This window comes from Corvus moneduloides, chromosome 4 (assembly GCF_009650955.1).
Source record: "Corvus moneduloides isolate bCorMon1 chromosome 4, bCorMon1.pri, whole genome shotgun sequence".
Classification (NCBI taxonomy): Eukaryota; Metazoa; Chordata; class Aves; order Passeriformes; family Corvidae; genus Corvus; species Corvus moneduloides.
Genome location: NC_045479.1, coordinates 22,154,598 through 22,168,594, shown reverse-complemented (window position 1 = coordinate 22,168,594; position 13,997 = coordinate 22,154,598).

Here is a 13,997-nt window from a genome sequence, read left to right as displayed (position 1 = left end):
TTGCAGGTCACAACAAAAGTTCAAAGCCATATATGTATTCTCTATTTTTAGAGAGATCTCCAGCAAAAACAAGGAGCAAGGATTGGCTGGCATCCGATCTTTTCATTGAGATCTGATGTTGTCCAGCACAAGGACCTGGCTCTCTGACTTCATTTCACTGTATCTAGAAAGTGGCTTAGTACATCTGGAGGATGAGATCTGCCAGTGAACTAATGAGGGTGCACATGGTTTAAGTTCCAAGAGGGTTCAGAAAATACTGGTCGGTGAAACAAAACTGCCGTCTATATTCAAGCCTTTTCGACAGCCTCTGCTCAGCTCCAGAGCTGCAGCCTCAGACCAGGTTATCCCAGATGTCCCATCCATTTCCTTCACTTCCCGGGAAGAATGGCTTTTCCGACCAGAGGTGATTTATTGCAGTACCTCTTTCCTGGTCCCCAAGCTTTGTAGCATCTCAGCCAAATTGAGGAGCTGTCTTGGGTATCTGCCTTTGTTCTTGAGTTGCCTGACCTATCTTTACATGTCCCTTTTAATTAAATAACACTTGACTTGGTTTAGTCGAGATAATAAAAGATGATGAGGATAGTACAAGGTACCTTTACCTTGCCAGGATGATTTGAGAAAACTGAAAATCCAATCTGTGTATCTGAAAAACACTTCTGTTTGGGGGCTGGAGGGGAAAAAGCATATTTGTCTTTCCTAACATTCTCCTCTAGGGAAAATTAAAGGTGTCTAGGGTTTTCTTTGTTCTCCCGCTGCCATCCCATCTTTCACTTTCTGGCTTCTTTAACTTCCAATCTCCTTTAAATTGCATTAAAGGAATAGGAGAAACCATTTCTTTTCTCTTTTCGCCTTGAAGCTAAAAGCTTTCTCTTTTCTTCACGCTGCTTGTTAAATGCGATAGACAGAGTGAAAGCTTCATAAATCATAAACAAGCAGAGGACCTAAATACAAGTGCAAACTGCAAACTGAGGAAAAGAGAGACCCCAGCATGCACATTAGGGCTAGCATCAAGCACACAGTACTTATTCTAAACTGCACTAGCAGGAGGCAGAGGGCATGCCAGCTCTTTGTGTAAGCCAGAAACCAAAACAAAAGCCAGTGGGCCATGAAAATCAGATAAGAAATAGCTCTGCAGTGTTATGGCCACAGAGAGATGCAGATTTTCACTCTCCAGTTTTGTTTATCCATCTATAATGACCACCTCCTTTTCCTTCTGTGTATCTTATAGCATGATAAGGCTTCTCCATTTTTTACCAACTTGTAATTTGCTCTGGACTCCCCTGAGTGCAGCAGTAGCAACCTCCAGAGCAGTCCAGCAGTGAGAAACACTAGACTGTGATGCTAGTGGATCAGTCTGTGCTCAGGGTTAATGTTGGGTTTCTGTTTGTCTCAGGACATCCTGATTTTCCTCATGCCTGCTTACAGTGCTGTAAGCTGTATTGAGCAGGTGATATAGCTGAAAAAAAAAAGGCAAAACAATCCACATTGCCTCAGACATAAGCATGCATTGGTGGTAAGCTAATGCAAGACTCAGGAAATCGGCTCCCATTCATCCTGCTGGTGGGGCTCAGCCTTCCCATGGTCAATGTTTGTCCTGAGACAAACTGGGCTCTGCTTGTCCATTTTCCTGAGCGAGTCTGCACAAAGAAGGGAAAAACTAGCTTAGGTAGGGTGGCACATCTTGTCAGTCAAGAATGAGTGTAATGAACAGGCTGCTGTCCTCACCTCTATCTTGAGAGTGCAGGTGCTGCTGACCATGTTTTTTTGAAAAAAGGTCTCTTGGTGATGAACTCTCCTTAACATCAGCAGAGCACATTTCTTTCCTGATGCAGAAGACTCCATTTGGATTTGTATTCATAATGCTGTGCTCCTTCTCCTTGCCCTAAAAGTGTGACTGTTCTTTAGTTCCCACCTCTTGGAGATGGAAGCTTTCCAGCCTTGGGTCTAGAAAATACCCTGTCAGGCACTGGCACTACAGAAGTCTCATCAATAACATGATATACTGTCCACTTGTTCCAACCTTATATCCTCATATATATAGCCTTTAAATCTATGACAGGAGTTTTCTCTTCACAGTAGTGATCTAACTTCTTGAATAACTTCTGTGAACAGTCTTATCCTTTGCAGAGGAATGGTTTCTATCTGTTTATCAGCCTACCACTATCCATTATATTGTTTATTCTTATATAGTACTATAGTAAGTTAAATAGGATGGATCTACAGTGACAGAGACACATTGCTTTGTTCCCGCTGTCCTCATTGAGGCATATTTATATTTTCAGCTTCAATAATTAGGCAGTTATCTACTGTATTAAAGCATATCTGCCTAAAATTCCTTGGGTCCCATTGAGCTGTTTTTAAGAGCAGAAAACCAAAATTGAAGATTGTCTGTCTTTTGATTATCCTAGAATTCAGAAAGGTAATTGCTTATTTAAAAATAGTACTCTTCATCAGCACACAAACCAACATAATTTTGTGTTCCTTCAGCAGTGTTTGAATTTGAAATTATATTAGTTAATTCATTACAGTTTAGAATCATGGGTTAACTGGTAAGAATGTTTTTCTTTGTTTTTGCATTCCTCTCCCTGATAACTTTTCTGCTGGTGGTTTGCTTTTACCACCTAAAAAGAGGCACCACAGGGCACCTCTCTTTTCCCACCACATCCCTAGGCAGTGGTGGGAAAAGAAACATTTTGTCCTTTGCAGCCAGTTTTCCTTTGTCTTCCCTTTTCATCCTTTTGCAATTTTAACAAACCTGCTTTATCCCCACAGGCTGCCTATTTCAGGTACACTCTGAAAATTTTGTGTCTCAATTTTGCTCCTAGAAATCTTGACTTGACAAATGCTCCTTCCTGGCATCCAATACAACCTTTAATAACTGACGAGAAGGGTTAACCTTTGGTCTGGGAAGTAAAAAGTTATAAATCAGTTGCTGTTCCAAAGGGCTGAGTTTGCATCAGGAGTTTCACTTTTTTTCTTTTAGGAAAAAAACCAACCAAAACCAGAACAGATAATCTAATAGAGCTGTGGCTGGGAGGAAACAAGACATTTGTAACAGCTTTTAAAGCATTAAAAAGGAAGCACACTAGGAACAAATACTGTGTTTTGTGTTCTGAGGCTAAAACATGACAGTTCTGAAAGAAGAGATTTACTGAATCAGGTTTGATGCCTTAAAATAATGAGAGTAGGAGCTTCCAGGGGAGGAGGGGGAACAGAGTTAGGGTATGTGGCCTCATTTAGAGAAAACATAAATGAGCAGAAAGGAATTGAACATTTAAGCCGTGATTTATTTTCATGGAAGAAAAAGCTCTGTAATGTTAAACATTTATCAAGATGTCTCCTACTGATGTGGTCATGCTACGCCCAGAAGCTGTTTGGGTTCAGAGGATCGAGTCATGACAATGGGATGCTGAATTGTTGCCTGTAGGAAGAGAGGCCACAACCTCCCAGGTAAGGGCACAAGGAGGAGGTGGAAGAGGATGAGAAGTAGGGCTTTGTGTTCAGTGCCAGTAGAGGCAGAAACTCTAGCTGGGGCTTGTCCTGGGTGAAAGACAGCTGTGCTAAATCCATTTATGTGTCTCAGATCCTACAGTCCAGTCAGGCCATGCAAAGGCTCTGCCCCCAGCCTTTTGCTATACAGTCCCTTCTATTTGAAATGCTTTCATAAATGCCCATAGCTAAGTCAGCTGTGTCCTCAGCTCCCTGGAGATCCCCATCGGCGAACTGGGGAAAGCAGGCATACCACTGTGGAGAAAAACTGCATCTGACCTGCATCTTTCTGGAAATGGAATAAAATTGGGATTTATTTTTTTGTAAGAGAGAGATTTGAATTACTCTTTTCTAATTTCTGAACACTTCTTTTGCATTGGTCTGCAATCCCCATAAGAGAAAGTGCACCAATGGCTCTACACACAAATTAAGTGGTATGTGTTCACTTGTCTTGCTTAGTACTGATGGTCTTGGTCCATATCTCCTTTGGTGCTATTGTATCAACACAGCATCTTTTTGCTTTTGCCAGTGGGGACACTTGAGGAGGCCAGAGGAGGGCAGAGGAGGCAAAGGCTTTGTCAAGGCTGTTGTTCGGGTGCCCCATCTCAGTCATGGCACACACAGTATTTTCATGTCCTTCATAAGGCAATAAAATACATGTAGTTTGGAAGGAAATAGAAATTGCTGAAAGGAATGGTGGATAAGCACTGATAGACTCTGGTCCTCCAGAAGCAGAGAGCCATTCAACCATGGATAATGACCACAGTGCAGATGACAAGATAAACACAGGACATGAGATTGAAGTAGATATGCAGCATTTAAAAACATCCTCCCAACAATCCTAGCTGCTACATTCATTCATTAAACAGTGACAAAAACGCTATTTAAGGAGGGCATAAAGGAAATTTGAGTTTAATGGACATACACAACTGCCTCGTATCCACATGAAATCACACGTGCTGATACATTTATCACATATTATCATATTTAAGATATTATCATATATGTTATTCACTACCTTGCTCTTGTTCAGACAGAGGCATGCTTTGTATGCACACACACATTTTCCCACAGAACTTAATTCAGTGCTGTAATGCATAGCTCACTTTTATGTTCAAGACACATAGGCTAAATCTTGACATTTCTAGGTGAAGCTGAGGCAATGGGAACTAAACTCACAAGTTAATACTTAAAGTAGTTTTATGCAAATTATATTCTTAGAGCCAGGAGTGATTCAACCAAGCCAGGGTAGTCCTGTGATCAGAGATAGTTCAGGCAAACTTTTTATTTTCTACTGTCAAGTCAATGTTCACTGAGTGTGTGAAAAGTACCCTGGAGGAATTGTGTTCCACTCCTGTTTTGGATGGAAGTAGACAACTTGTTGTTTCAGTATAAACACTATATACTTCTTGCCCTTGGAACAGTCATGCAATTCATATTCCATCTCTGAAAAATAATTTTCATTACATCATAGTGATGATTCCCAGCTATCTTATAGCACCCTGTCCAAGAAATATATATCAGATCTTCCCTTTAGTATTCTATGCTGGAAATACTTCCAAGTTTAATGTTACCTTTATGTACTAGGTACATAAGTGATCTGATGATGACTAAGAGATGTTCCTATCAACTAACTACATTGAATATCCTTGTTCCTCTGGCTTGTTTTTGAAGCAACTTTGTCCAGAATGGGATAACTGTTTTCATTTTCCACTGTTAGTACTTGAGTGATGACAGCAGAAAGGAAGATAGCTTGGGCAGTTAAGCCTTTACCACAGCCTACTCCAATGCTCAGGCAGTTAGCCATTGAGGAGAAAAGCAGTTCCAGAACACAGTCTGGGGATAGAGCTTGTTGTGGGGGGAACAAACAAACCAAAACCCAGCAGCATTTCTTCTTCCGATAGCAAGGGCTGAACTTAGATGCTGAATATAGCATCTGAATCTGAGTATAGCTTGAAGTTTAATAGAATGTGGAAAGGTTCAGCTTCCTTATTATCCAAAGCTGTTAAACCCTACACAGTCATGGGAAAGCAGTTGGGATTGCGCTCCTCTTTGGCACCTCCACTAGGTGCCTTTTGCCATTTGTATTACGGCGGCGTATTACCAATCAAAGAATGTTATAGCTCAGCTGGATGTTCTTTGACTTAATAATATTTAATTTACTACAAGAAGGACAAGGTCAAAACAGATTTCTCAATGGCTGTACACATTCAGGTCTTCAGAACCTCCAAGGATAGGAAGCTGGAGGCACAGTCCCTCTGTATGGTCTGTCTGTCTTCCATATGAGAAGTTTTTCCTCATATCTGATATGAATTTCCCTTTTTTCAGTTTATGTCCATCTTATCTCCTCTTTCCATACACCACTGTGAAGAGGCTAGTTCTGTTTTCTTGATATGTAGAAATACTGGTGAAGAAGATTTGGCTACATTTTATTTTCATGGTGGAAATAAATAAGCAGAGAGTAAAGCTGAGCTATGGAACATACAGTCAGAAAGCTCTGGTGCTTTTTGTGCCAATTGCAGATTATATTAGAAGCTGTGAGTATAAGAAGGCTTTCAGCTGTTGTTTCTTAGGAACACTATATGTGCTTATACTGCCCATCAAAAACATGCCATGAGCTTTGTACAATGCAGCAGAGATGATGCAGTTATGTATTTCAGGGCATAATGACAATAATATATATTAAAGAAAATGCTACTGCATTGCTGCAGTAATACCAATTAAGAAAAATCACAGCAAGCTTTACTCTCACTTTTTTAAAGATGATGCGGGTACCTCAGACTTTTTCCTTCCTTTGAAAGCTGTCCTGCCAAAGATAATTTGTTCAGTTAAGCTAATTGAAGGCAGAGCTGGATGTCCCATTGTTTGTGTCATGATACACAGTATTTTGTAAAATGCCCTGGACAGAGAATGCATTGTAATCTAGCTCGACACATACTGCAGTTTAGTACAACTTCAAGAGCAAAACAGGCCTGAGTCTTCCTAGGCAAGGGAACTGCTCTTGCAATTTTTTTCATTGCCCCTGGATGAAGGGCATCTTTGAGCAAAACTCCTATATCCACTCCGTGGAGAAAGGCTTATTGCCTCTGAGAAGTGATCTGGAGGATCTAAGGAACACACTGAGAGGAGAGCAGCCTAAAGGCACTCAAACAAAGCACTAGTGGAAAGACCTGGGTGAATATATTAGGACATAGGAATGCTGCCTTCAATCTATATTTGTCCACTCAAATCAGTGGCTGGAGGACTCAATTATTTTCTGTATGAACAACATTTATGTTCATAAGAGAGAAAGGAGTCCTGAGGCAAAGTGCATACCTTGATCATGGAGTATTTTCTGCCAGGTAGAAAGCAAATAAGGGGAGGGATAAACATGGTGTCTTTTGGATCTGTGCTTGACAGACAGGTTTCTTGTCCTCTAATTGCTGTTTGCAGCAGTACAGACACCTGAGGCAGCTGTGGAAAATCACAAGGACAAGAAAAGCTATTATGTTCTACAAGGGCATTCAGGGAAGCATTCAGCTTGTGGGTTTAGGTACAAAGTCTAAAATAAACAGAATGCTTATTTTGAACACATTTGGTGGGCGTCAGGAGTCCAAAGAATGAGCTGTAATTTCCAGTCGGTTTGTGACTTACAGCTCTGGTGAGAGTCAGATGCACAGTCCAGGCAAGAGTCCTCGTGTATAGGTGTGACACGGAGCATATTTTCAGCACCCATGACAAAGGCAATGTATGTACTTTCTCTTTAAGCCAGCCTAAGAAACTGCTATGGCAGCTGGAGTCAAGAAAATAAGTTTCTTACATCAGCTTTAATTTTTTCTGAGTTTCCAGTTTCCTGGTTAGGGTGAGGCAACTGAAACTCATTTCCTTGCTGTAGGTAATGCTGTGCACAACTGCTAAGCTGTCTTACTTTCTCAGTCTGTGAAAGGGGGAATGCTTTGTGAATAAAATCTGTTATAAAACAGAGCTCTGATGGAGGCAGTTTTTAATATTCAGTTTTGCAATGCATAATGACAGTCTCATTTTCTTTATTTCTTCAAATGCCACTCAGGTTTGAGCAGCAACAGAGCTGTTCAGTGTCTTTACTGAGCTGTACAGATAAAAGGCTACTGACTTATTCAGCCTTTTTCTGGAACATCCATAGGACTTTCCCAGGGCTGCTTAGAGAAGAGAGATAGGTGTTTTCTGTACTCACCTTCCGATCCTTGGAGGAGCTGGGCTGGGCCTCATGCAGTATAAATGCAGGCTCCAAGGTGATCCAGGTGAGCAGCTCCTTCATATAACTGCTCAGAGCCGCAGGTTGTCTGGGACTGCAGGTCAGAGCCTGCAAATTTGCCAGGATGGAGACTGCACAGTCTCTCTGGGAAATCTATCATAAGTCGTAAGTCTCACACAAGTGTTACATAGGTATTACACAGATTTGCGTATGCAGTTTCTATCAGTTCTTATTGTTTATGTGAACACTTTATGTAAAAAATATGAACAGTATAATTCTATCTATATTTTGTCTAAAGTAAACCACAAGATCAGGCAAAAGCAATCATAAGTGCCTGTCCTGACTGCCAACTTGTACAGCCTCCTGTCTCAACGAGAGCAGTCAATCCACGAGGATTGCAAAGCTTGCAGTTGTGGCAGACAGATGTTACTAAATACCCGCCTTTCGAGAAATTTAAAAATATCCATGTATCAGTGGATACCTTTTCATGTGCTATCTTTGCTTCAGTACATAGAGGTCAGACAGCCAGTCACGCCTGTCAGCATTTTTTGCAAGCATTTGCTTCATTAGAGGTACCTCAAGATATAAGAACAGATAATGGCCCTGCATACACAGCGAAGAAATGGGCTGATTTTCTAACTGATTGGGGAGTTCGGCACACTTTTGATGTTCCTTACTCTCCCACAAGTCAAGCCACTGTTGAAAGAACACATCACTCTTTAAAACGTATTCTAGATCAGCAAAAAAGGAGGGTTGGCACAGGCAACACCACAGATGAGGTTGAGCAAAGCTCTGTATGTTTTAAATTTTTTAAACAGCTCTTTTATAGAGCCTGATCCACCAATTTTTAGACATTTCTCTAACAGTACAAGAGCAGAGTTAAAAGAAAATCCTCCAGTGTTAGTTAGAAACCCTAGGGTGCTTAACCACCCTAATTGTTAACTCTTTTTTTTCTTAGCTCTACTTGCACACTTTCTTAGTTTCAGGTAACTTTTTCAGGGTGGCAGGACTGCCAGTTATCTTTGAGCATCAAGACTTAAGTAATGTTTTCTTCCTCCCCAGAGGTTTGTGTACTTCCATGCTGTGTCCTGTCACTGGGATGTCACATGTATACAGGGCAGAAGAGCTGGACCTGATCAGGCACCAGAACTAGATTCATGGATTCATCAATGAGGTACTCTGGAGCTAGTAGCCTATCCTGTACAAAAAGAGTGAGAGAAAAGATTGTGATGACTTATCTTGGCCTGTAACAAGCCGTCTCTCAATCTGGCTGCTTCCCATGAAGCTCTTGTGTCGCCCTGAGTCTTATTCCCAAACTGTCTTCTCTTGTACTGTTAGAGAAATGCTTTTGTTTTCCAATTTCTTTACACAAACAACTTTTTTAGAAAGATCTAATTTTTTGGTATTTGTTGCTGGGGGTTAGGTTTCTTCCTTTTATTTCTTTCTCTCATGGAATTTTGTCCCATCTGTTGCTAAGAGACAATAACGACCTGTACTTAAGAGAGACAAAAGAAATGGCCAAGGGGGGAAGGGTGCAGCTGGCTACTGTCTCACCTGAGGCGTTTTTTCTTTGGAAGGGCAAAGATACAGCAAGATTTTGGCTGGGTGATGAGGGGCTGGCCTCGGCTCTGCTCCCTCTCACGCCATTACCGCGTGAGGGAGATGCGGCTGACCTCTCGCCACAGCGCCCCCTGCAGGCGCGGGTGAATCCTGGCACCGGCCCTGCCCGGCCGGGAGCCACCAGCGCCCCTGCCGGCTGTGAGCGGAACTGCACCGAAGGGGAAAGGGCCCGCGGCCGAGAAGGCTGGCACCACGTTCTTGGTTCTGCTTGTTGTTACTGCCACAGCTGTTGTTGTTTGTTTGCCTTGTTATACATATACTAGTAAAGAACTGTTATTTCTGTTTCTCATATCTTTGCCTGAAAGCCCCTTAATTTCAAAATTATAATAATTCAGAGGGAAGGGGATCATATTCTCCATTCCAAGGGAGGTTTGTGCCTTCCTTGGCAGACACCTGTCTTTCAAACCAAGACATATGTCTTTAATGTTTTCAAACCATCAGTTGAAACACTTTAAATCCATAAAGTTTCAGTGGTTGGATGCCAGAAGTTTTCAAGTTTCTCATTCAGTAATTTGCAAACAGATGTAGAGGAAGGGAAAGGAAAGGATCAGTGAAGCAGAGAGGCCACGTTGCAGCATCCCTGAACATCCATACAGAGAAAAGTTAGGCTGAGCTCATCCCAGTCTAGTTGTGAGGGAATAAGCGGGATCTCTGACAGGAGACTTAAAAGTTCCTCATATTTCTGTGATTGATTGTACACAATCTGCACTCATCCCTTCAATAGTTTGCAGCCTCCAGAAGACTTCAATTGATTCCCTAATCAACTGTGTTAGCTTTAGCTTTGCATATACCATTTTTCCTATGTTACCAAGGACCTGATTTTTGAAACAAGCTCTCTTCCCTTTAATAAAATCTGAAAATGACATTGCAAAAATAAAAGGACTTGTACACGCACAGCTTTTGCACTTAAGGGTTTAACCATGGGCTGAATGCTGTGACAACCAGAAAGCTAGAGTCAAGGAAATAATAAATTTAAGAAAAGTGCAAGAGTGTGGTAACAGAGTTTATTAAAGTACATGCCACTTGGACTTAATCAGGAAATATGTTTATTCAGGACCTCTCTGGGAGCAAACATAGTTTAAGCCTAATGACATTTAATAGTGATAACTCTGGCTTGGTGAGGATGATAATTCCATTTAATTGGGATGCCTCCAGGTGATGCAATGGGGTTCGTGTTTGTCTGTGACAACTGGAGGCTGTTTCTGACTGTTTATATACCCAGCAGCAACCTTCAGTCTCTGTCTAGCTGCCAGGCACCAAGGCAGCCCAAGAAAAAAGGTTTGAAAGTCCTTCACTGCAGCTTGAATTTGGTAAAAAACATAATGTATTCACTTGTTGCCAATAATGTTAGTTGGTCTCTTGGCTTCTGTCTCCCTGTCTGCTTCTCCCCAGAAGGGCTCTATTCTTGGCCACCTTCACAGCATCCTCCCCTAATGTCTCAGGACCCATTCCATGCATGTAAGTTTGCTGCACAGCTTCCTGAAGAGTGACATGAATATTGCAATAGCATCTGGTTTCAGATAGCAATTCAGGCTCATCAGGATGAAGGCCATCCACAGGGGTGTCCTAGAGAAGAGACTTCTAAGGCAGATTTCCAACAGTCTCTGTTTTAGTAATAGAGACCTTAACCTTCATAGCTCTTTTGGAGCCATTGCTCTTGAATTAACAACCTCTGTGTTTGTCTATGCTCTCTTTGCAGCACAAGCATCCAGTTTATTACTGAAAAGCTCTTTGGAATATCTTGAATAGGAAAGTGCTCAAGAAAGCCAAATTTCAATCTTTTATAACTTTTTTCTCAGTCCCAGGAGAGGGTGATTGTGAGGAAAATTGGCCATTTCAGTTCCTTCTCTAAGACTCACTACATCCACAAAGCATAATACTTAGATCTTGTCTGCACACAAAAGTGGCATTGATTTAAATAATCAGGTTTTAAATTAATTTAACTGAACTGACGCAACCTTTTTACGTGGACTTTAAGTCAATTTAAAAAGAGCCTTTTATCCTTATTGCTCAAGGGTAGAGTCAGATAATCATAAGTGATTGAGTTAGAGTGTTTCAAGAAGATATTTTCTCTGCAGATGAAGGCTACCCTCCTCTCTGCTGGAAATGTCATACTCCACCTCCCCACTCCACCTCAGCTGGAACTGAGCCTCTCCCACACTCCACCCCCTGACTTTGCAGGTGTTCTCAGTTCCCTGCTCTGCAAGTAAAAATTAAAACTGGTGGCTTTTCCATGACTAAATCCTTGGATTTCTGGCCTCCACAGTGAAGCAGCATCAAAACGAGCAGGGGGAATGGTTTCACTTCCAGAAGCCTGGATAGCAGCAGTAGGAAGAAGCACCTCTAAAAAAAAATTATAAGCCAGAACAAATTCTTCACTGATGTAAAGAACTTCAGATATCTTGATTGCAATGAAGTTTAACTCATTTGTATTGGGAGAAAATTTTCTATAAAAACCTTCAACATAACATTCACGAGTTGCACAAGGGGAAGAAGCCAAGAGAAAAAGATGTGCAACCAAAGATATATGTGCAATTCTGTGGCGGTTTTCTTTCCTCAATACTTGGGTAACTTTTAGAAGGGGAGCATAATGCTCATAATGCTTATTCTCTTGAATTAGTGCTGGAAATGTCACTGCATACAGTGCAGACCTTCTGCTGAGAGGAAGGAAACAAAGGCAGAAGAGCTGTCACTAGAGAGACACGTGCAGTTGAGTAAGAAAAGAATTTTAATAACATCATGAAAACTGGTAATAGTGGTTACAAAGAACCCCACCTCAAGTGAAACAGATGCTGGTATTTCAGTTTTCCACATGTTCAATTGGATGAGTGAATGGATCTCTCCTGAACTTTTCAAAAGACTGCATTTTTAAATAGATGTGTTAATTCTTCTCATTTTTAGACTATAATTTACTTTCTGCTCTAAACTAGAAAGGTCATCTTGACCTCTTAAATAAAACATTTTAATTGAAAAGAAGCCGACGTATTATGCCAAAGGAAAATGCCAGAGGAGCTAGCCTTTTTTTGCAAAAAGCTTCATTTTGATGAATCAGCATGTTCTGACAAGAATTTATACAAAATATTCCTGTTCTGCTCCAGGCCTGAATGCTGGTTCTTTACTGCAGCTTCTCCTATGCTAATAGAGCAGATCGTATCCAGCTTGCTGGGTGTATTTGGCTGATGGCTAATAGTGTGCTCCTGTAATAAGTCACATAAAAAGGGGGGACTTACACAACCTTCAGCCTGGTTGGACATTCATCTGAAATGTAAGGGGACACAGGATTTTAGTCATATATATATGTGTATATATGTACACACAAGTGCATATGTATACATGCCTCAGTATGGGTATTTATGGGCGGGCTGGGCTGTCTTTGCATTTGTAGCATAGTCTCTACTAGAATAATGGAACTAGTTTCATTTTTTTTTTTAATTTACCTGAACAAAGGGAACACCTGCATTCTCATCCCAGGTTAGGAAACACCAGAACTACTAGAGACTGTCACTCTCAGCCTCTAAAGAAGAACCTCCCAACACTGAAGAAGTTCTCACTGGATGTGATCTCCCTGACACACAGCAGCTCTGTCAGAGCAATATTTCATTGGTACATTATTATGCACAGAAGTGCACACTCAAGCCATTTCTGTTTACTCAGAATAGTGTTTACTGAAATATGTTCTGCAGTTTGCCGTTCCTTATGGAAGATAATATTGTATATACAAGAGCAAATTGAATATATGCGGTGCAGTAATTGCCATCATGCCCAGCAATTTGATGTGTTTGAATACTCAAGATAGATAAGGTTTCTCTAAGGATTACCCCTCAGCACATTCACCAAATTTAATTTTGTATTGTTACTTACAATTTCTTCTAGCATGTTACTCATAAAAGAAAAAAAAATTGCTGTGAATACATTCTTTGAAAAAATGTTGCACATGCTTTCCATAGTCTCCACCCTTGGGATCTTTGGAAAGCAGTTTTTAGATATATTTTTTTTATATTTAGAACCCAGTAATGGGTTCTGTCACTGAAGAGCAATCCAGGGCCATTATTCTAGAATGGGGCTTGGGGGAACTTGAATGCTGACTATGTAAATCCGCACCCCTCTTGTACTTTAAATATCCCGATGTATTTGTTCAGTATTTGGTAAAAGAATTAGGTGCTAAAAAGCTGACCTAGTTGCCAGATCCTGCTGGAAAAATTTTGAAGAGCAGTCAGCATTTAAATGAAGATATGAAGTAGTATCTATATGAAAGGCTTATTTAAAAAAAAAAAAAAGAGAGAGACAGGATTTCTGCGTTTGTGATTCATGTGGGATTCTGATACATCATGGCAGGCAGCAGAGATTAGAATAACAAACAATAGAAAAATATAGGTAAGTTTGTCTGGGCAAGGGTTATGTTTCGGCCCTGGTGTGAGAACACTTGTTATGCATACACATGTACTGACCCCTGCCAGCATCACTCACTGCCTCCCCATGGCCCTACTCGTATTCCTCCCTCAATACCCCTCACACTTTGTTGGAATTCCCATTCTGTTGCTTCCTCTTTTTCACACAGCCTTCCATCTCTCTGTCTTTTCATCCTGGAGCCCTAGTTTTACCTGAGGAGTTAGCACTATGAACAAGTATCTGTTACAGAGTGATATCTATTAAAAAACATTTTTTTAAATCTGAA